The sequence below is a fragment of the Bombus vancouverensis genome, chromosome 11, assembly GCF_051014615.1.
Source record: "Bombus vancouverensis nearcticus chromosome 11, iyBomVanc1_principal, whole genome shotgun sequence".
Classification (NCBI taxonomy): Eukaryota; Metazoa; Arthropoda; class Insecta; order Hymenoptera; family Apidae; genus Bombus; species Bombus vancouverensis.
The window spans coordinates 1,943,178-1,966,152 of record NC_134921.1 but is presented as its reverse complement, the minus strand read 5'-3'; the positions used below and the strand labels follow the sequence as shown (position 1 = coordinate 1,966,152).

The following is a 22,975-nucleotide window of genomic DNA, read 5'->3' as shown; positions in this document are numbered from 1 at the left end:
CAGCTATATTGTGAAGCTGTATATTTTGTACAGCATTTCTCCCTACATAGTTCGCTGTTGAGTGCCGAAGCGTGCAGACGTGTGTCTAGTGCTCAGTGAAGTTCGTAAAACAACACGTGTCGCCCAACCGTCGAAAGTGAACACATCCAAGTGTTTCCTACCCTTTAGGGAGAAGAAAATCCCACGCTCCTAACCCCAACCCGAATACTAGCCTCATAGCCTCACGACTAGTTATTCATTTTGAATTAACTAGCTCGATGATGGCCCAGGAATCACGACCAGGCTCTCAAGAGCACATTCATAACTACCCCGCGCTGCCTCCTCCGTGGCAGAAGTGCAGCAGAACCCTCCGCACCAACGACGCTAATATTACAAAGAAACGGAAAATAGAAACATCAAAACCAAACACGATCGACACCCGGAACGAACAATCAACGATACAAATAAACACCCACAACAGGTTCGCCGTATTGCAATACACTAACGACGCCATGGAAATCGCAGACCCGTCGCCAAACCAACAATCACAGAGAATCCCCCCGCCCCCACCAATATTTGTGGACGACGTCATCGACATACAGACAATGATCAAGTCCTTGGAGAGAGATATCTCCAAGGAGGACTACAACCTAAAGATAAATAACAATAAAGTAAAAATTCTGCCGACAACCCCTGACGCATACAGAAAAATCGACAAACTACTCAAGACTTTGAACGCGAACTTTCATACCTACCAGCTCAAACAAGAAAGACCTTTTCGAATGGTTCTACGCAACATCCACCACTCAGCAGACATAGATAAACTCAAATTGGAACTCTTAAAACTCGGCCACGAAGTCATCAACGTTAGTAATATAAGGTATAGAGTCTCGAAAGACACGTCATCCTTATTTTTTATAGACATAAAGCAAAAGCCTAACAATAAGGAAATTTACAACATCGGTCGCCTAATGAACAGTAAACTTCGAACCACCGCTTGTCAAAAAAGAGATAGTTCAATGCAAAAGGTGCCAAAGGCACGACCACACGCAAAATACTGCAACCACACATTCCGCTGCGTTGAATGTGCAGGTACACACCCCACTGACCAATGCAGTAAACCACCGGAAACCCCAGCGAAATGCATCCACTGTCAAGGTGATCATCCTGCCAACAACAAAGGCTGTTCAGCCTACAAAACCCTGTACATAAACAGGTACCCTAAACTCAGAGCAAAAGAGGTAACCAACCTAACACCCAGCCCGCCGAAATTCACGACTACCCCAATCCCCTCAACCAACCAAACACCCAGTCCTACCAAATTCATCTCCACCTCAACCTCCTATGCCCAAGCAGTACAAGGCATCCAAAATAACCCGAACAGCCAAAGGAATCCTCCCCAAAACAGTCTCCCCAACCCACCTAAAACAGACAACTCTTCAAGGCTTGAAAAGCTAATAGAGAAACAATCAAAGCAAATAAATCACTTGCTATCGCTACTAACACTCATCGTGGAAAAATTAGCACGCCCCGACTCAAAATAAAACCAAGGCGCATAGCACTCTGGAACGCCAACTGTCTAGCGCAACACAAACTTGAACTAGAACTCTTCCTAAAACACCAGCAAATCGACGTAATGCTCGTATCGGAAACCCACTTCACCGACAAAAACTATCTGAAAATAAATGGTTACAAATTCTACCATACCCAACATCCCAGCGGAAAGGCCCACGGAGGCACCGGAATCATAATCAAAACAAGTATTAAGCACTACGAACTTCCATCATTCCAGAAAGACTACCTCCAAGCAACAAACGTAGCAATAGAAGACTGTCATGGCACAATCACCACTTCAGCAGTATACTGCCCTCCCAGACACTCCATCGCCAAAGAAGGCTTTGATAACTTCCTGGACACCCTGGGCAATAGATTCATAGCTGGAGGAGACTATAACGCCAAGCACACCCAATGGGGCAGCAGACTGGTTACAGTAAGAGGCAAAAACCTCTTAAACAGCATAATAACAAACAACCTCAACTACCTCACCACATACGAACCCACATACTGACCCACTGATATTAACAAAATACCCGACCTTCTCGACTTCTTCGTAACTAAAAATATCTCATCAAGACACGTCCAAATCAACTCCTCGGCTGATCTCTCCTCCGATCATTCCCCCGTGATAGCAACAGTCAGTTCAACAATTATCGAGAATACACCTAATGTCTCCATTCACAACCAACACACCAACTGGCAGTTCTTTAGAGAAGTCCTTACTCACTCAACTTCAGCCCTAACCTCACTAAAAACTAAGGAAGAAATTGAAGCAGCCACGGAATATTTAAACACGAGCATAATAAACGCCATCCGCCTCTTCACACCGACAAAGACATCTATCAGGAAACATGAATATCCTGATTGCATATTAAAAAAATAGCAGACAAACGTAGACTAGGAAGAGCATGGCAGACCCATAGAACACCGGATGACAAACGCAAACTAAACAACGCAACTAGAGATCTAACCAAAACCATAAAAAATTACAAAAATGACTGTTTTCATAAATATCTGGCCAGTTTGTCCCCCACAGCTGACTCCATCCACTCACTATGGAAGGCCTCCAGGAAACTCACGCGCCCCCCACAAATAATCCCTCCAATCCGCCGTCCGCAAGCTGGATGGGCGCGTAGCCCTATAGAAAAAGCCAACCAGTTTGCTAAATACTTGTCTAAAGTATTCAAACCCCATTCCTCCAAAGCTGCCGCGGACGTTACTGAATACCTGCACACCCCCTTCCAAATGTCCCCTCCTATCAAACCCTTCACTTCTGCAGAGACTATAGAAACAATCAGTCGCCTAAATCCCAAGAAAGCAGCAGGGCACGACCTAATAGGCAGTAAAGTAATCAAGGAAATTCCCATAAAAGGGATTGACTCATCACATCGATCTTTAACGCTATCCTTCGCCTTGAATACTTTCCTAAGGCCTGGAAAATCTCACTGATTACCCTCATCTCTAAACCCGGAAAACTGATATATGAAACTAGCACCTATCGCCCAATCAGTCTTTTACCTATCCTGTCTAAACTATTCAAGAAGATGCTCACGAATCGACTCCTTCCACTCCTAGAGGACTTGAAAACACTCCCAGATCACCAATTCGGCTTCCGGAAACAACATTCAGCAGTAGAGCAAATCAATCACATAACCCGCATGATCAGTCAAACCCTTGAAAAGAAAAAATATTGCTCAGCGGTATTCCCAGACATCCAACAGGCATTCGACAAAGTATAGCACGAAGGGCTACTATACAAACATAAAAAGATCCTATCACATCCCTACTATTCCATCCTAAAATCCCACCTAACCAATAGACAATTCATGGTTAAATGCTTAGACGCCACTTCCAGAACATTCCCAATAGAATCTGGCATACCCCAAGGTAGTGTCCTCGGACTCCTACTGTTCTCCATGTACACTGCCGACTTACTTATATCAAACGAGATAACAATAGCAACATTTGCGGACGACACAGTGCTATTAGCTACCCACGCAGACCCGGCAATTGCCTCATCCACTCTCCAGCGATGTCTCGACTCCATGGAAAAGTGGTTCCATAAATGGGGCTTCAAAATTAACGAAAAAAATCCTCACATCTAACCTTCACGCTCCGAAGACAAACCTGCCCCCAGGTCACCATTAACAACACAATAATTCCTAGCAAGGACTCAATCAGATTCCCGGGCATGACCCTGGACAGGAGGCTAACTTGGAAAAAACATATTTCAGATAAAACGAAGCAAATAAAGGACAAACTAAAAAAATTCTATTGGCACACGGGCCGACGCTCCAAACTAAACATACAGAATAAAATTACCCTCTACAAGACCGTAATAAAACCTGTCTGGACCTACGGAATCCAACTATGGGGAACAGCAAGAAACTCCAACATTTATTTTTTTTTTTGCAAATTTTATTATTTATTTATTTGAATTTTCAATTTGTCCAGTAGGACATCTGGTAGAATATTATAGCGGTATACTAATATAATATGTTGGTGGCTACCCTCAGCGGGGTACCATCATCGTATTTGTCAGGTTATGTCCTTGTGAGATCTGTTGGGTGTTTTCTTCTTAATCTTCTTTTTATGCTTGATGTGTTGACCATTTCCGCTGCCAGCCGGTTTGGGTGCGTTGCTATTCTTTCTCCGTACCTTCTTGCGCTTCCGTTATTTTCCTCCTTGACCTTTGGTATTCCCAGGTCTTTCCGAATGTCCTCGTTCCTGACGTACCATGGCGCGTTTACTATTGTTCTGAGTACTTTCGATTGCGTTGCGTCTATTTTGGTTACTGCTGCTGTTCCCCATAGTGCTATTCCGTACGTCCAGATTGGTTTTATGACCATTTTATATATTTTTAGTTTGTTCCCCATGCTTAGTTTGGATTTTCGACTTGTTAGCCAGTACATTTGTCTCCTTGCCATCTGTATTTTGTCTATTGTTGCTTTAATATGCTGCTTCCATGTGAGTCGTGAATCTAAGTGGAGTCCTAGGTATTTGACTTGCCTTGTTTGTATTATGCGTGTGCCGTTTAGTACAATGTTTGGTGGTTTCTGTTTTCGCAGTGTGAATGTAATGTGTTTGCATTTTTCGGGGTTTGCTTTGATTTGTTTTGCTTGAAGTCACTTTTCTATTTTTGTGATATGTTCTTGTAGTAATGTAACTGCTGTTGCAGAGTTAGTGTGCCTGACTAATACAGCTGTGTCATCCGGGAATGTCAGTATTTTGCTGTTGTTAGTTGTTGGTATGTTGGCCGTGTATAATGTGTGTAAAGTTGGTCCTAGGACGCTTCCTTGCGGAACTCCTGCCTTGATTTCTTTAGCTTCCGAGTGTGTGTTTTTGATTTTTACTATGAAGCTCCTGCTGCTTAGATATGATTTGATTAGTTGGTATATCTGCCCCGGGAACTGTTTCCTGATTGATTGTAGTAGGCTTTCGTGGTTTATTTTGTCAAATGCTTTCTCTATGTCCATAAAGAGAGCTGTACAGTATTGCTTTGTTTCCAGCGCCTGTAGGATTTCATTGACGAGTCTGTGCGTTTGTTCTATTGTGAAATGTTTGTTTCTGAATCCGAATTGGTGATCCGGTATTAAATGGTTCTTCTCTATTATTGGTTTTATCCGGTCGTAGATTATTTTCTCTAATATCTTAGAGAACACCGGAAGTAGTGAGATTGGTCGGTAGGACTTGGTTTCGTGTGGGTCTTTGCCTGGTTTGGGTATCATTATGATTTGTGCCAGTTTCCAAGTTTTTGGAAAGTATTGTATTCTTAGTATTGCGTTAACTATTATTGTGATTTGTCTTATCGCTTTTGGCGGAAGGTTTTTCAAGATTTTGCCGTTAATTAGGTCGATTCTTGGTGCTTTATTATTTTTTGTTCTCTCAATTATGTTTCTGATTTCTTGTGCTGTTGCTTTGGGTATGGTGTAGTGATTGTCAGTTGGTGTACTAGTGGTTAGCGCATCCTCGTCCGTATGACTATTGTGGTTGCTGTTGTTGATGTTATGTGGGGTGAATGTGTTGCATAGGTGGTTGGAAAATTGTTCAGCTTGCTCTTCGTTGCTTATTGCCCATGTGTTATCTGCTCTTCTGATTGCTGGTACCATTTTTATTGTCTTCTTTATTTTTTTTGTGGCTTTCCATAGGGAGTAGTTGTAGTTCTCGTGTGCAGATAGTGACTCGATGAACTTTGTAAACTCGTTGTTGTGCTCTTTTATTTTGTTTTTTATTTGTTTTGCGAGTTTGTTTAGGTGTTTTTTGTTTTCTTTTGTTCTGTGTTTTTGCCATTTTGCTTTCGCTTTTCTTTTTTCTCTAATTTTTTCGAGAATGTCTAGTGGAATTTGTTAGGGAAGTGATACATTTACACTGTACATGAGAGTGTGTGTGTAAGGGTTAGAGGGCGTCAAGGTCTTAGTGGAGACAAAAGACTGTTGCCAGATGTTAGAAGAATCTAGGATAGTCGGTTGGCGACAAGCGTGCGTGCAAGACGTTCTTCAGAGTGTAATATAGATGTATAGCTGTTGTGTGTGAAATATAGTCAATTATTTGTATTCCCAAATCCTCGAATTTCCTTAACAGAATTGTTTTTGTTTGTTTGTTGGTTGTTTCAGGTATAGTGGTTGCCCTTGCTGCTTCTTGGATAGTTTCTGTGAATGTTGTTAGTGCTTGATCGATGTGTTCAGGTGTTTTCAGTGGGATGTTCCAGCTGATTTTGCTCTCTATTACTTCTTTGAATATTTGCCATTTGGTGGTTTTATTGCATAGCATCTCTGTGCTGCTGTAAAGTATTGGTTTGTTTCTGTATGTAATTATTATGGTCGGAGGTAAGCTCGAGGCTGGGTGCTATGTTTAGTTTATTTGCGTTTAGTCCCTTTGTAACTGCAAAATCTAGCAGGTCAGGTATTTTCCTCAGGTCTGTCGGCCAGTATGTCGGTCTTTCTGTGGATAATATATTGAGGTTATTTTTCCTAATGTATTTTTCCAAGGTTCTGCCTCGAGGTGTGGTGATTCTTGATCCCCATAGTGTGTGCTTTGAGTTATAGTCTCCAGCTGCAATATACCTGTCACCTAAGTGTCGAAAGTACTCTTCCCACATTTGCGATGTAATTTTGTGTCGCGGCGGTACGTATGCTGCTGGCAACTGCAGTTGGTTGCTGCTAGTCTGTACAGTAACGGTGGTTGCTTGTATATGTTCCTTACTGACCTGGCTGTGTAGGTGATGTTTAATGTCGTTTTTTATTGCTACTGCCGTCCCTCCGTGTGCTTTTCCTGAGGGATGCTTGGTATCATATATGGTGTAGTACGGTATTTTTATATAGCTTTTTATTGTGAGGTGTGTTTCTGAAACGAGTAGTATATCGATGTTATTGCTATACAGGAATGTTTTAGTTTCTAGGGCCCTTTGTCGTAGGCCGTTAGAGTTCCATGCTGCTATATTAAGCGTGTCTGTTTTTATTTTTTGCTCATCACGTTAGTAAGTAATTGTAACATGACTGTTATCTGCTGTGTTTGCTGTCTGAGTTCGTTTTGTTCGCTTATTATTTTTGTGAGTATTTCGATGTTTTTTATGGAATGTTTTATTAACTCTTTGATTTCTGTAGCGCCGTTGCTGTGGTTATTCTGTTCGTGATTATCTAAGGGTGACGACCGGTTGACTGCTTGCGCGTAGCTTCGGTTTCTAACGGTGTTGGTATTAGTGTGATTATTGTTCATTACATGCTGTGCATTTGGTGTTGACATAGATTCTGTGTTGTCCTGTTGCGTGTGGAAATTGTTGTGTGTCCTGTTACGAAGCGGCGGAAAAAGTTTACCTTGTAGTTGTTTTCTTGCTAAACAGCATTTGTAACTAGCTGGGTGATCTCTATCGCAATTGTAACATTTTACATCATTTATTTTTCCCGTCTATGGGCAGTTCGCTGTTAGGTGCTTTCCTGCGCATTTGACACACGCGGGATTCCTGTTGCAGTAATTTTTAGTGTGTCCATATTGTTGACACCTCATGCATTGTGGTATGTCTTCTTTGTGCCTGGGTGGCTCGACTGTGATTAATGTGTTTAAATTTTTTTTAATATCGAAACTTTCCTTGTTGTTATTTTTAGGTTCTAATTCTATTAAGAATAGCGGTAGTGGTTGCTTCGTATCGTACCTTGTAATATTGTTTATATATCTTGTTTGGTGGCCAATATTTGCTAATTCGTCACATAGTTTTTTTGTGTTAATTTTTGGATGCAGTCCTCTTATAACTACTTTGTAGCTCCTTCCCGTTTTGAGTTGGTAGGTGTGGTATATAGCATTTTTTCCCCTTAATTCTTTTATAACTTTCCTATAATTTTCTAGTGTGTTTGTTTGGATTTTTACCTGTTCTAATTTTGTTTGTTTTATTGTGTAGTTATCCTTTCCAACAATATTGTTAAGTTGATCAATAAGCGGGTCTATTATTTGCGCCTCAACAAATATTGGTGGAGGTTTTGTAATGTGTGTTGATTGAGTTGTGGTATTGCTTGTTGGGTCGTCGTCTAATTCTTCTCTTAGCGAGCTGATGGAGTTTCTTAGCGGTAATTCTTGCAGCCATCGCTGCTTTTCCGTATCTAGATTATCTGTTATCTGTCTTTTTTCGTTATAGCTGGCTACCTTCCAGCTTTCGTTCTGTTGAGTTGTTACTTTGTTGATTTCCATGTCAACTTCTATTGTGGCTGAGCAGTCCTGTCCTTGGTCTGTTGGTTGACTTGTTTTTGATGTATCTGTTGTTTTGTATATGTAGTATTGATCTTGTTTGTTTATAATTTTTATTGGTGAAATATTTTCCATGGTAGGTTTGCTAGTCTTCTTAATAGAAGACACGGGTTTCCACCATTTAGCTATGGGCGTAGCCGTTCTTAACTTTCTCTTCCCCACTTGCCGCATTTTCTCTGAAGCACTGTTTTACACGCCCGTTTAGCTCGGCTGCTCGGGCAAAACTATAACTCCAATATTGAAATACTTCAACGTTTCCAATCGAAAACGCTAAGATCCCTAATTGATGCACCTTGGTATGTTACCAACGAAACAATACACCGCGACATCAAGATACCCACTGTCGAAGAGGAAATGGCAAAATATAGCGACAGATATAGCAAAAGAATCAACAAACACCGAAACCCCCTAATCACTGGACTACTTGACACGACGGACCAGATCCGCAGGCTGAAGAGACACTATCCGTTACACCTAAACGATAGATTCAACTAGTTATTTAAATTAAGTAACATCTACTTATGTACAATACTAACGTAAAAATTATACTTATCTATAATAAGTAATAACTTACTATAAATAATTAGCCATGGTACTGCGCCATGCCAGAAAAATTACTGAAAATTTTTACGCGAGAATTGATTGTAATCTTAATAAATATTAAAAAAAGAAAAGAAATTCCGCATATTCATGGATTGTCACATGACAATTATCCCATGATAGTTTTTAGTATAAACTTGGAGTTCGTCAGTTTTTCAGTTCAGAGGCAGTCAGTTTTCTTGAAGTTGAATAAGAAATAAAGAAGTGATTTAAGAGTTAATACCAAATTTAGAAGAACAGTAATCTCTATCGAAGCCAAGTTGTTGTTTTTATTCCAGTCTTTGAGTAACGTGAAGAAGTAAAATCGAGCTTTTATTGACCATCAACGATTCATATAGTCAGTCTTCCAACAACTATACTAACTTAGAATGATATTCCAGGATTGCGATCGGCTATACATAAAAGCGGAAATACGTAATTACGATAATAAAGAATTTAGAAAATACATCCTGAACCTCAATACCACCGAAATATCACATTACTCCTTATGGAAAACGATCAAAAAAGAACAAGACCAATACAAGCTGCAAGGCCAATCAAAACTCCAACAGGAACATGGGAAAGATCACACGAAGAACAAACGAAGGGTTATGGCTGATAACCTCCAAGAAGTCTTCACTAATAAAAGTCCTTTCACTATTGTCAATTCTATCAACAATAGTTGAGAGGGAAATATACACAAAAATCAGTAGTATTGTCAACAGCAAGGGACTCAACCGCAAAGTCATGAATTTGGATTCCGAAGATAGCACAACACTATTGAACAAACCTATCGCATGATCGAACAAATACTACGAGCACCAGATGAAAAGAAATATTGCACTCCACTCTTTGTTGATGTTGAGTGACATCAACGGTGCTAGACATCAGAAACTACTAGAAAAAATACAACTCCTTTTGTCCACCTCACTGTATGTACTAATACACAAACAACAGATATTTCTATGTGAAAATCTAAGGCACCATCTCTGACATTCGCGTAATTGAAGCAGCTGTGTCAGAAGGAAACGTTACTTGTCCGTTTATTATACATAATCTATACAAACTCACACCCACCCACAAAAATACTCAAACGTTAACGAATAAAATTGGCAGTAAATAAAGTCAAAGTAAAAGTCAAAGTAAAGTCAAAATAAATGTTGGAAAATATTTGGAAGGTACCTCTGCAAACAGGCAGTCTGAAATTAAATCGTAACACAGCACTACAAACAAATTCAACAAAATGTCGTCATTCTTCACTTCGCTTTGACAACAAACTCACTTTGCATCAATATATTAAGCAAAAAATAAAACACCAAACAAGTTACAAATCGACAAACTAGCTCAAATGCTGAGAATCCAAGCTCCACAGAAATAACAAAATGCTCATCTATGAAAGTATAATGAAATCAATTTAGACCTATGGTATTTAACTCTAGGAAATGGCAGCCAAATCGCACGTGCAAAAGATGGTAGGTGAACGAGCCAAATACTACGTGAGATAATAGATTCACCCTGCTACGTCAGAAACGATGACATACGCAAAGAATTACACGTCTGCTCTGGACAGCAAGAAATCATACTATCCACAAAAGTATTGAGTATTGAGAAATGTTTAAAATAATACTTTGGTTTTTTAAATGAAACTATGCACAGTATTTCTTTTACACAAGTATATGTATTCTTCGGAACATCTCACATTAAAAAGTGTGAAGGTACAGTATTGAAAAAATCAACAGCTTCCGACTTCTGCCAAATGAATTCTACCACATGTGAACTGCGGACCGGCCCTGCTAGCTGAACCGGCGGGCACATAAATGTTCTTTCTAACATTTCAGAATCGTAACCATTTAAAACCCAACAATATACAATCACTCACATTAATGATCAGGACCATGGTGTGTGAGATATTTTATTAAATTACTATATGTATTTCTTTATAATAATGCAAGAATACTTCTCCTGAGACAGCCCGTTTCATGCCTGTTCGTATCGGTCCCAAGTGGCAATGTTTAACAAGTGGCACTTACCGCGCGAAAAAGACCCTTCCGTGCTTCTTATTCCAGCAGCGTAAGCAAATAATCGAACTAGTTCAAGATACTCGCGTTGACAGTTCGTTCTGTATATATAGAAATGCCAAACTCGCGTGGTTTCACTTTGACGTCCGTCCACGTTGATGATTGCACGAAGAATATCCAAATACAGTAAATCGCAAGAATATTTGTATCTCGCGAACTGCAATAATTGAACGATTGATAATTATTTACATTGCAAATTTCCAGATTCTTTTTGTAAGGAACGTATGTTGGAATTATACAGCTTTCAAACTTATATAATATTGATACACTCCACGTGTACCTATTCCAACCGTGGCCGGTCAAATGACCGGTCTTTAAAGCAACTATATTTCCTAGTATAGAATGAATATAATACCTAATTTGACAGTAAAAAATATAGTTCCTTTCATTCAGAAAGAAATAACGTATATTTCATTTTCTTTCGCCGCACTTTTTACAAATTATAGTCTCACTGTTAGTCTATATAATATTGTTAGTCTCACTGTTTTTCACATATCTTATCATGCATATTTTCTGTTCGCGTGAAACGGTACTTGTATTTTCTACTGGTTTTGCTGGATCACCTTTGCGTAGCTATTACTCTTTTTCATATTCGGTGGTAAGTTTTTCTCTCAACTGAAGTGAAAATGCTTGCCCCGAAAGTTTTTCTTCCTACATTCCTACACTGAATTTGATACTATTATATAGTCTAATAGTCTCCGGTACATGAACATTATTTTTTTTTGTATTTCTACCAAAAATCTGTGCTATTTTATTTGGTTTAGATTTGCAAATTGTCAGAGTACAGTTGTCTGAACAATATAATTTTGTTGAGAAGCGTGTCATATTGCGATTTGTCTGTTTTGCCAATTTTAACAACTCCGTTCTGTTTGTTCGAATTGTTCCAAAAACAACACTACACTAATGTGCTACTAATTTTATAGTGACAAACTCTCCAAACGAAAATGAATGTTTTCTCCCTATCTTTTCCCAAATATGGAAAGCTGTTTATGATATATTTGCTATTTACATCGGATGGCAACTACAGTTTGATACCAAATTTGTCAGGTTTACTGGGCATTTACCGAATAAATTTACACCTTGCTTTTGCCAAAAACAATCGTTCATCAACAGTAATATATGATCCTGGTTTATAATATTTTTGACTGTGCTTAATAGTTAAGTCGATTAATAACTCATAACCATTGAATTCTTCGTGATTTTATTAGTATAGAACATGTTATTAAATATCGTCGATATTTCACATCTCACTGGTTCGTGACAGTTGTAAAAATTTTCATGTTCACATACTTGTGTCACTACTACGCGGCCAATCTAGTCTAGCACACAAAATTATACATATCTCAATAATAGCTTACTCTTCTCCGCCCAATCAGACGAGTTAGTAAACGTAAACAAAACTATTATTCAATTATTATTATTTCAATTATAGCCCGCTTTCCTCACACACTTTAATTTAAGAACTGTTCTCAAGCAAGCAAGAATTCTGGTACTTTATTTTGCTATAAACTGGATGATAATTATACCTGTATATACCAACATAAACATGCATCAATATACCTGCTTATACCAATCTACAGTTGTAAATGAGGTACAAATTATTTTCTCTTTCCTCGAATTATTTAAAAACGTCTGTTGGAATACAACGATATTACACACATAGACACATATAATCTTATACAGACACCTACACGGGCATTTGAGCAGGTCACTTACACAGGTCATACTCACTACTATATAGAGAGTGAGATTCAAAATCTTCTAAGGGACCATGGGTCACTACGTACAGTCAGTCTGAGAGTAATTGGCCAACTGTCAACGATCCATAAATTCTTTACCTGCACACTTTGTTAATTATACCATATCACTCACTTATATTTTAGATACATTTGGTTCTGTAATTCTGTTTAATAAATATCACCTAATATTATTTCAACATAAACATCGTGTCTTATCTTAACTTTAAGATTAAATCCTAACAACGTCATTAATCAAAAAAATCTTTTAACGTGCATCATAAATATACATATGTTCTCAATTCATACATATACATAAATGTACCATGTAGGTAGATGAAGTTGAGCAAAGTGCAACATTTATTATCTCACAGCTAATAAGCTGTTCCGTATACTTCCTTAAGGTATCCATTGTAGAGATTTGAAAACCAATGCCGGCACATACGCTGGCACAGGCTTCCGGCGGAGTTCACTACAGCAGGGAAGGTTGTTCTTCACGAATATCGCGGCTATTAAGCGAGTCTACCTCTTATATGTATAGAAAAAAGTTATTCGAAATGTTGAGCTTTCCAACATATCTAAAAGTCATCAAAAGCGGTGTCTAGTCAGCTTTTTACAATTTAACAAAAAGATTAAAAAATGCTTTTATCCGGTAAATAACTTTCGTACTCTGTTTTATCATTTACAGACTGCATAGTAATTATGTTACGAAATTATAAATGCTTATGTCAACTTATACTTGCAAATATGCCATAAATTATTCGCCTTTGTAGATCATTCTATATTCTTCTTCCTGCATTAACGTCAGACAATGTATATTATTTATGACTTATGACTTATGACTTATGACTCGAGGATAGCCTTCGTTCAGAAGGTGAGGGAATTTGGCGCTGCTGCTAATTGGTCAATCTCCACATCGGAGGCTATCCTCGACGCATCCGATGATCTCGTGTCCTTAGACACACCCCATTATAGCTTTCCTCTGTGGCACCATAGGGACGGGAAATTCATTCTCTCTCGCCATCTCATCGACGAAAAGAGTAACACCTTACGACCAGGGAACATTACGCGTCCGACTTAGATTTTGTGAGCACGTTCATTTATCATCCCTTCGACCGCGGATTCGTTATTGAACCTAGGATCATTGTCATTAGTTTCTCGAGTATCTAATAACCACGGTTACTTATCTGGTTCTATGATAATCGTATTTGCGCTTGTCAATGTCTTCTCTATTGCATAACGACAACGTGTAATCCAAACGAAGATTCGTTTCACGTGCACGAAGTATTTTCCACTATGTGTGTATGTGGTTAGGCTGTGAAATTGCGTGGCTTTTGCTATTTATTGTAATCTTGAAATAGTTATGGATTCGGGAATATGAATCCAATTACAATTGAAAATTACAGTGTTAATAAATGGGGTTAATAAGTGGTTTATAAATAGTAATATTATTAATCTCAGTGTAATTTCGACCAATTGCGGGGAGACGTAATCGCGAGGAGAGACGTCAACGGGGGTCGTAAATCCCCGTTACGATTATAACAATCGACACCACGAATTGATCGATCCCCTGATTTCCGTTGAGATAATAGGGGTGATTGAGTTTGTATAACACTGTGATTCACAGAATTATAAATTATATATTTCCAACACTTAGATTACACTGACGTAGAGAAACAAATAGTCAACAACTTGTCGCACGAAGATGCGATAGATATGTACGCGAGAGCAGGGCTCTTATAATGGAAATTAATGTATTAATGGACTTAGCACTATAATATATTTAGGAGAGAAGATGTATGTTCGACAACACCGAGAACCGACAAAAGATTTGCGTGAAGTATGCGACTCTCGCGCTATGTGTAGACTGCCGCGTTAGACGTTAGTTTTTAGACTGATTGTCGCTCCCTTTTTCATACGGAAGAAAAGTTCGGTGTGGGTGTGCCCCTGTGCCTAAAGAACGCGGATTCGTTGTTCCCAATTTCGTTAGGAAAAGTGAGGGTAACGAACCGAGGTGTCGATTGGTCATGACCTGCATTACTGCTCGAAGGGATGAGTAGGGAGTCTCCTACCATCGTGGTGGATAGATGACTGTGTGCGTGAGAAAATCTAGCTTGTTTTATTACAGGGCTATTCAGATTTTCCTCATGGGCGCATACCCGCTTTCTCCGTGTTTTAAGTGCGACTAATAAACCCAAGGACCTCTCTAAAAAACCAGATGTGCGTCGAACATACTTTTAGGCTTAAGACATTCTTCAGGATAAACAGATTGACGACACATGGCGAAACAATACAGGAAAGTGAAAGTTATGGTGGGCCCTTAGGTTTATTGAGGGTCGAAGTGACGTTACGCAGGTCGGTTGTTGTCCGGTCGCGCGGGCTGGCGTGCAGATGTTTTAGGCGGCGTAACACTCAGTATTAAACTACAATGACAATTACATTGATTACAATACGACGATCTATTCTAGTCAAATTATTTCTTTGCATCATATACATATACATGATTATATACGATTATAAGTATTTCATTACAATTTGATTTCATTACAATACATTTCATTTACAAATATATTTGGATAATTAAAGTTGAAATATACGGAATATTTTTACGCAATGGTCGCTAACCATCGTCAATCGATTTCAGGAAAATGGTACGTACTTTAGAGTGAAAGTTGTATGTCAAACTCGGGTGTCGGAGGCGTCCCGGGACGTCTGTCTAGTGTAGGCCTTTGCGCCCCAGGTTATGTGTGAGAACCGTGGAGTGAAAGTGTTGGTGTGCTTGTTTTGCTATTTTTTAAATTTTAAATGTAGGTTTCCGGGTAGGATAGGTAGCATATTTTCTGGTATGAGTGTTAACTATAAGTAGGTAGGGCCGGGCAGGTTGGCACAGTCTCTCGTCGGGTAGGCGCGTTTTCGCGTGTCCAACCTGTTTCAGGATATTTGATTTGAAAAATTGGCGGTGAAGCAGTCAATTACGAATGGAGCATACCATTTGTATGTCTATCGGTTTTTTGTATGCCTACCTTTGCCTATCGATTTTTCGAATATCGCGATCGTGGTCGCGAGAGAACGGAGTGGGTTCCGAAACGAACGTTTATTGCTCGAGCACGTACATGCGAATGGACAGCGGTCGCTATGATCGCTGGTCGTTCATGTGCACTGGGAATAGCATCCCCGATTTATCCTTTTATTTTACCTTTATAAGTTATTTTTTGGCTTGTGATTAGAAAGTCTCGAGCCTAGATTTAAGTTTCAGTGGGCATCGCGCCCGAAGAAGGAAGAGGCTATGAGCCAAAGAGACCCGGCAAACTGCCATTCAAGAGGGCAACTACTAATGGTTTTTCATCCTCTGGATTATCCAGAACATGGAAAGTCATTCTTATTACTACTTTGTCATTACGCTCGCTTTAGAGTTTGTAGTTTCTTTTTCAGTCGACGCATATTGCTTCACCATAATACAGGGCAAATCGCGATTTTTTATTAGTGTTGCGAATAATTAATTACGGTTGGAATTAGAGTTGCGAGTTTCAAATTTCGTGTTATGAATTAGAGTTGCTAGTTACAAGTCCTCTCGCGTATTGCCTTGAAATAGGATTGCATTTACTTTAGTATTACGAACTCCCACATAGAAAATTAGTTTTTATACTTCAGTTAACCGTATAGTTTTGCGAACTAGTGTTTCCTTAATTTTCCATCGCGATTGTTCTTATTACTTTGATAGCGTTGCGTTAATTAATGATCGCGTTTTTAAGTAGTGTTGCGCTCAAGAAATGCCCCAAATTCTTCCACTAAAGTTGTGGAAGTGTATTCCTGCACCTGGATCACAGATGTGATAGTTCATCGTCAACCATTAATAGGTTTGCACTGGATCTCTGACATTAGTGTTGCGTATATTTAAACACGAATGAATAGATCAATATTTGTTAGTGTGGCGTAAATAGTTCTAATTCATTAAAATATCATACTATTGTGCTTGCTTCCGGGTATTTTCTTTTTTTCTTTTTTTTTTAATAATAAAATAGTGTTGCAAATATGACAAAACACACATCGCGATTTTCTTTATGAGTTCTCTATTTTATAATTGAATTTGGTAAATAAAATTAGTGTTGCGAAATACAAAGGTATCTCACTCGCGGTTTGTTATCCGGGTTTATGTCGAGTAAATGACCTTTCTGGCAATCGGACTGATTTCTTTTACAGCTCCCTTAAAGTACCAGAGCGTCTGTTACAGAAAATACTGCTAAATGATATGTTTATTTGTTATTGTTAGTAGCGTGAAAGAAATTAATGAATGATTTTATTAAATAGATTTTGGTGCATTGTATTTCGAGAAAAAGAAAAACAATCTTTTAATGAAATATTTCAAACATATGTACATATATGTAATTTAAAAATTATCTAGGGCATCCAAACATGTGAAATAAATAATCGAATTGATAACACTCTGCATAATATTAACTTATTTGAAATATAGTAAAGATTGTTCGTTACTTGAAGTGATTCTTCTTTAATAATTCTCTTGATTTTATTATTTACAATCTTTTTAACATTTAAGTAATTTTATAAATGTTCGAATTTGCTATGTACATATCAAAATTCATTTACGATATATTTCATTCTTTATAAAAACTTAGTAGATGCACTTGGATTAATCATTTTATTGATAATAAAATTTATATTTTTATTTTTCATAAAGATTGTTGGTCCTTAAAAGGAAAGAAGTTATGCATATGACTTTAGTCACGTCCTTCATCTTGGTATTCGTAACAAATTTTCTATATTTGATACAAATTTAAATTCAAATTTGGGTTTCAAAATTTAAATTCAAAATTTACATTTAAATTGCTGTGAAGCTAAAATAATGTTTAGATAATTTGAGTTTTAGGTGGGTCTCCTTTAGGTGAGATCCGGATAATCATATTAATATTTAATATACAATTTCTAATTGCATCAATACGTAATTAGTAGTCATGATACAGCTATGAATTGTATAGTAAATGATAATATGAGCTGATTGGCTGCTATCGCGATTAGTTTTACATAATTATGTAGTCCAAATTTATTTATTATTACCTTTAAAAAGATAGTTAGGAATTGCCACGATTTCCATTCTAAATTCGTTCGTAAGTTAATTAACTTCTACTCTGCCCATTGTTCTCAATTACCACGAATTCGTCTCACGAGTGCAGCGTTCAATCTATGGCTCGTTGCAAATTAAGCGAAAACACGATAAATCTAACGAGGCCCTTTATCTAAGTTAATATTAATTCGATCGACCAAACCGGTAGAATTTCAGCAAGAGATTAGGGCGATATAATAGGTCATTGAAGTGGTCATAGGAGTTGCGCGACGAGCTCTTAAATAATACTGCAAATTGACGATATCCGGATAATACAATTCTTCAAATTCATAATTCTGAAAATATAGTATATAGGTTGTTACAATAAGGAGGATATACCTATTATCATTTTCACGTATTTGTATATTCGATACTGGTCAGTATATAAAAAATGCACAGAATATTCAATGTGAAGAATTCGTTAAAAAATTGAAAGGGTGAAACAAATCTTTATTTAGATATTATTTCTTTAACTATATTCATAAAAATCTTCGACCTATCGATCGGAATTTCCAATTACCATCAACTTTCCCAACTTTCGTTCGGTTTGTTAACAGAAAGCTAAAAATTCGCGAGATGTCAGATAGAATCCTCAATCTACCTGTAGCGGCTCGTGAGCAGGACAATTCAAATCCTGTTGTTGTTTTGCTTCGGAGTATCAAGACCGTTAGGTCACAAGTATTGTAAGGAGTATGCCATAGCAATCGCGTTTCGATTCTTATTCGGCAAGTAGTACTCAGATAGCATCGCATTTACTATATCGGCCAGTTTTACGCTCGCTTGAGCTTTTCGATCTCCCGACCCTCTTGCATTCTCAATTATACTCAACGCTAATCCTCCCACTTGTTGGACGGCTTGGTGCTGTCGAATTAGAAAGTTCGTTGTCTAGTTCTGACTTTTTGACTTTTGTTTTCCTTCGTCCAGCTATGCGGAAAAATGACGAGGCGATATAACGTATCACATTATGTAGTGTAACGTTATATGGTATAACGGTATTACGTTATATAGTATGACGTTATATGGTGTAACGGTATAACTCATTCCGATATATAGTATCACGGTATATATAATTACGCTATACAGTACTACGTCATGACGTACGACATTATATAGTATTACGGTATGCAGTATCACGATATATAGTATTACGTTATATAATATTTCGTTATAACGTGTTACGCTATATTGTATCACGTTATAACGTATTACCATACATGGAATTACGTTACATAGTATTACCGCATAAATTATTACGTTATAACGTATGACGTTATCTATTATTACCTTCTAACGTATAAGGCTTTATAGTATTACGTTATAACGTATGACGTTATACAGTATTATATTAGAACGTATAACGATATATGGAATGATGGTATAACGTATTACGTCATATAGCATTCCGTTATAACGTGTAACGTTATACAGTATTACCAAATAACGTGTAACGTCGCGTAGTATTACTTTATAACGTATGACGTTATATAGTATCACGTTATAACGTATGGCGTTATATAGTGTTACGGTATGACGTATAATGTTATATAGTATTGCGTAATAACGTATAACGATATATAAAATAATCGTATAACGTATTAGGTTCTATAGTAGTACATTATAACGTGCAACGATGTATAGTATTACGTTGTTACGTATAACGTTATACAGTATTCCCTTATAACGTAATACGTTTCATAGTATTACCGTATACTGTAATGCATTCGCTATATAGTATTACGATATAAAGTATAAGATTATATACCAGTACGTTATAACGTATAACGTTATATAAGTATAAATTTCGACGACTGTTGAGTCGAGTTAATCCCACGATGTGTACACGACCCAGCCTCCTGCCACTACTATTTGACTCTTATTCGTCGGCAGTGAAATACTTGTCCTGGTCGGAATTGCTAATCGAGTACAGCTCTATTTCCACGTTGCATACTTTAATTTGTCCATATATTGTAAAAACGGATGTTAGCTTTCATTCCAAGTAAGTGCCCTCTCTCCCTCCAGAATCCACAATCGATAAATCGTTGCCATCAACAATCGTTTTATAAGGATGCATCGAAGATTAGAGGACGAGGACGAGAGCGAGGATAACAAGAATTTCGGAGTGGTATTTATATTTAAATTTGGTATTATTGAGTTCTACTCTAGATAGTGGGTTGGCATTGGGATTGATTTTTCCGGGTTTATAAACAATATTCATAGTAGCCGCATTCTTTCAATCTTGAGCGCCACCTCATAATTTTCGACATTTGGATCGTTGACATAATGTGTCCAAACATGAGGCTGATGGACAGTGACTACGGTGAATCGTTGACCATACAAATACGGACGGAGATGCTTTTCTTTTTTATCGTGAAATAATGGATTTTAGGCTGATTAAGGGTTTGAAATACATATGCTGCGGGTATGTCGTTACTAATGAGACCATGGCCCAGAACGGCTTTGAGGACAGAAATTGAGGCAGCGATGGTCACTAAGAAGGGCTGTAACAAATTTGGGAATTGAAGCAGGGCTTCGGAAGATCTGATATTTCGCAATGCTTCAAAAACAATTTGAGCCTTCTCATCCAAGTTAAAAGGTACCTTCTTCTTCAGAAGATGAGTATGTGGCATGGCAATCTTAGCAATTTTCGAAGCATCTAGAATACCTTATTCAACCAGGAAATAGCTTAACATTCTTTTGGGTTTTAAGTACTGGAAATTGTTTAACACTTTGACTGCTACGTTGGTCATATAACTGGTTTCTTCTGCGACGCCACGGTGGTCATTGGTGCGTGTAACGGTGCACTAAGTTAAAACACTGTGACATTCCTCAGCGAAATATGTTAAAGTGTTAATTACCCCAATCGTTATTGAGTTGAGCTTAACTTCATTTGTCGAAATGTGATGCCCCAAGTATGTTAATTCTTTATAGACGAAAAGATATTTTTCCCGAAGCCAGGGGGGATCGTCAAGACAAGCGTTCCCCTTACGTGAGTCCCCTATGTACACCGCAGGGTAGGTCACCGGGGGTCACTCTCTCTACGCGGCCTTTGATAGTAGCGCACCCACGATGCCGAAGCCAAGGTTGGGCTGTCGGAGTAAGTCCCGGGACCGGACCATCGACGTTGACCAATGCCCGTTGTCTTGGGTCCTCGCTTACGTGAGTTCCATCTGGAACTGTCGAGTTTGGTTAGCAAGATCTCTGACCGGCAGTGACGTGGGTGTACATCCACACCGATAGTCTCGCCAATGCTTGAAGTTTGGACCTCGAGCGTCGAGTGAAGCCCAGTGGAAGCTGCAACCCCTCAGCTCGGCCAATTTGGGTTGAAAGCGGTGGTTGAAAGCCAAAGGCTGACCAGACGGCCGATTTAAGGAGTATTTGGTTCCCCCGAATAACAGTTGGCAGGTGAGCAGCGTCCCAACTGCTCGGGAACCATCCTGAAGAGACGGTAGGGCTAAGAAAGAAGTCCCGTTCGACCTAGTCCCGAAACCAGAAAGTCCCTACAGGCCTAACTAATACAGGTAGCAGGGTATGGGTACCGAGTGCGTTGGTTGGGTGTGTTCCCAACCCCATGATCTTACGGGTGCCCGGATCCAGTATGGCTACTTCGCCGAGGTACGTGCTACGGCGGCAGACACTGGATGCTGCACAGGTGCCCCCGGTCCCAGCTCCAAGTATCTGAAACACTGTAGAGGCCTCTTCGAGATGGCTCGACCCTGGCAATTAACCAGCCCAGGGGCAATCCTTCTCGCCCGCATTAGTTTCTGTGCTGCCGCCGTTGGACACCTGATCCAGGCTAACTCCAAGCCGCCTGTGGAGGTCCTGGGTATCTCCTACTTGAACCTCCAAAGTTCCACATCCCAAGCCCCAGCAAAGATGTTCCGAAACTCCTTGGTGACCAAGATGTCGATTCCGATCACCCTCAGCTCCGCTGTCCTTGATCTAGCCACGGCTCTCACCGTGGCCGGGTCCAGGGCATTGGCCAGCCGTGCGGTAAGCGCAGACGTCTTATTTCTCTCCTTATCTCCGGGGACTTCCAGAATGATGGTCCCGATCATTGCCTTTCTAATTCTAACCCATTGAATGCCGACTGCGGCTAGCGGGACGTTTTATGTACCCGTCGCCAGCACCTCAGCGTAAGGTACCTTTGCCTCTTCGCTCAACGAGTCACCGCAGATGATCGCGGTAGGAGAGTGAGCACCGCCCTCCTATTCGCTTGCACCGGCACTCATTTTTGGTGGCAGCAGCGCGGTTCCCGCAAACTTGGTGGCACTTGGTCTCATCATGCTCTTCATTCTGCTTCACGACTAAGGACCGCTAGCCGGTGGAGTCGTTGCCGCATCTTTTCCAGCCTCTTTCTCTGCGTCTTTCCTCATCTTCCCTTTCCTAGGCTCGACGACCTTGCATTCGCCACCCTCCTGCTCCCTCAGGAGCGATGGTAATTGGCATTAGGTTGGGATAAGGAGTTACACGTAGGAGTGGTTGCTTTCCTCGGCCATACCTTCGAACTACGTCGCTGACATTGTAGGCGCTCTTCTGGGGCTCTCATTAGCGAAGGCCTCAGCTTTTCTATTTTTCTCTCGAGGGCAGAGAGACGCTCACTCTTCCCACCGTCATCCTTCATTGGGCGACCTGACTCGGAAGTGGAGGCATCGCATCGTGTATTCTTCTGAAGAACGCACACAGCCCTTCTGGATAGCTCTTTCCGAAGGACCGCGTTCTCCTCCTCCAACACCGTTAAACGCACCTCCGCCAGCCGTGCCACTCCAGTGCCGCAGGTAGAGCGCGCCCTCCTGGTCAACTCCATCGCACCAGCGGCAATAGAGCTTGCCGCCTCCTTCAGGGCCTTGGTGTAGGTGTTCTTTCATGCTAGACGATGTCATCGCAACCTTTATTACCTCCTCGGCCCACCTTATTAGTTCGGCACCTATGTGTGCTGTCGAGGACGTCCTCTTCTCTAGGACCAGCTCCACAAGTACATGTGGTGTTGTGGAGGTCAACTTTCTTTTCCTTGCCCTGAACGTCGTTGATGAGGACGAGGCCACATAGGCCAACGACTCTACGACGTCGGAACTCACACCCCCTGCGAGATTCTCACCGTGGATGATCTGGTACTTGATGTCATGACCAATATTAAACTCTCTGGCCTATCCGTCCTGTCCGCTATTCTCCTGAATCTCCTGGTCACCTTCGTG

General features: G+C 39.7%; 1 protein-coding gene across 1 annotated transcript in view; it reads right to left on the bottom strand.

Moving 5' to 3' along the window:
* The window catches only part of LOC117160794 (putative fatty acyl-CoA reductase CG5065), a 37,628-nt gene extending 26,616 nt beyond the window's left edge, over positions 1 to 11,012 (bottom strand). The window contains exon 1 of the mRNA XM_033341796.2: positions 10,881 to 11,012. The gene's annotated coding sequence lies outside the window, so the exon portion shown is untranslated. The remainder of the gene's footprint in view (positions 1 to 10,880) is intronic.
* Positions 11,013 to 22,975: the final 11,963 nt, after the last annotated feature.